Below are 2,191 nucleotides of genomic sequence, written 5' to 3' on the forward strand. Positions count from 1 at the left end.
GTGTAGATTCAAAATCAATCATAATAATTTGAATCCTTAGTCGCTAAACACCCCTAACTTGGCGTGATCCACCCCTACTACGTAATACTAAATCGTGGGAAATGTAGGAATTTTCTCCTAAGAGAATGAAGGGCAAATTATGAGATAATGGAGTAGCAGAGTTAGCAATTATCCTTAGTGAGAACGTTAACTGTTTATTATTTTTTATTGACTGTCAATCTACATTAATTATGACAACTCTAACTCACTTGATCTACAATCTACAATGTGACTCGCTATCCATATTCCAACACAAATGCTCAAATTTCATTGACAGACTCCAAGGGTTAGTGAGTTTCGATTCAAAATCAATCATAATAATTCGAATCCTTAGTCGGTAAACACCCCTAACTTGGCGTGATCCATCCCTACTACGTAATACTAAAACGTAGGCAACTTAGAAACTGTCTTCCAAAAGATTGAAGGACAAATGCTCAAATTTCATTGGCGAATTTTAAGGGTTGATGTGTGTAGATTCAAAATCAATCATAATAGTTACAATCCTTAGTCGCTAAACACCCCTAACTTGGCGTGATCCACCCCTACTACCTAATACTAAAACGTAGGAAATGTATGAATTTTCTTCTAAAGGGATGAAAGTACACATGTTCAAGGTTTATTGACGAACTTTAAGGGTTGATGTGTGTGGATTCAAAATCAATCATAATAATTCGAATCCTTATCGCTAAACACCCCCCAACTTGGCGTGATCTACCCCTACACGTAATACTAAAATGTAGGAAATTTAGTAAATATCTTCTGAAATATTGAAGTGCAAATGCTCAAATTTCAGTGACGAACTTTAAGGGTTGATGTGTGTAGATTCAACATCAATCATAATAATTCGAATCCTTAGTCGGTAAACACCCCTAACTTGGCGTGATCCACTCCTACTACGTAATACTAAATCGTAGGAAATGTAGGAATTTTCTTCTAAAGGGATGAAGTACAAATGCTCAAGGTTTATTGACGAACTTTAAGGGTTGATGTGTGTAGATTCAAAATCAATCATAATAATTTGAATCCTTAGTCGCTGAACACCCCTAACGTGGTCTGATCCACCCCTACTAAGTAACATTAAGACGTAGGAAACTTAGGAAATTTCTTCTAAAAGAATGAAGGGCATATGCTTAAATTTCATTGACAAACTCTAAGGGTTGGTGAGTTTAGATTCAAAATCAATCATAATAAGTCGAATCCTTATCGCTAAACACCCCCCAACTTGGCGTGATCTACCCCTACACGTAATACTAAAATGTAGGAAATTTAGTAAATATCTTCTGAAATATTGAAGTGCAAATGCTCAAATTTCAGTGACGAACTTTAAGGGTTGATGTGTGTAGATTCAAAATCAATCATAATAATTCGAATCCTTAGTCGGTAAACACCCCTAACTTGGCGTGATCCACCCCTACTACGTAATACTAAAACGTAGGAAATTTAGGGAATTTCTTCTGAAATATTTAAGTGCAAATAATGCTCAAATTCAGTGACGAACTTTAAGGGATGATGTGTGTAGATTCAAAATCAATCATAATAATTTGAATCCTTAGTCGCTAAGCACCCCCAACTTGGCGTGATCCACCCCTACTACGTAATACTAAATCGTAGGAAATGTAGGAATTTTCTTCTAAGAGAATGAAGGGCAAATGCTTTAACTTCATTGACAAACTCTAAGGGTTGGTGAGTTTAGATTCAAAATCAATCATAATAAGTGGAATGCTTAGTCGGTAAACACCCCCAACTTGGCGTGATCCACCCCAACTACGTAATACTGAAATTAAAAAATTTAGGAATCTTCTTCTAAAGAGTGAAGTGTAAATGCTCAAATGCCATTGACGAACATTAAGGGTTGAAGTGTTTAGATCCAAAATCAATCATAATACTTTGAATCCTTAGCCACTACACCCCCAACGTGACCTGATCCAATCCAACTACGTATAATACGAAAACGTGGGAAATTTAGGAACTTTCTTCTAAAGGGATGAAGTACAAATGCTCAAGGTTTATTGACGAACTTTAAGGGTTGATGTGTGTAGATTCAAAATCAATCATAATAATTTGAATCCTTAGTCGCTGAACACCCCTAACGTGGTCTGATCCACCCCTACTAAGTAACATTAAGACGTAGGAAACTTAGGAAATTTCTTCT

Source organism: Photinus pyralis, unplaced genomic scaffold (assembly GCF_008802855.1).
Source record: "Photinus pyralis isolate 1611_PpyrPB1 unplaced genomic scaffold, Ppyr1.3 Ppyr1.4_LG8, whole genome shotgun sequence".
NCBI lineage: Eukaryota > Metazoa > Arthropoda > Insecta > Coleoptera > Lampyridae > Photinus > Photinus pyralis.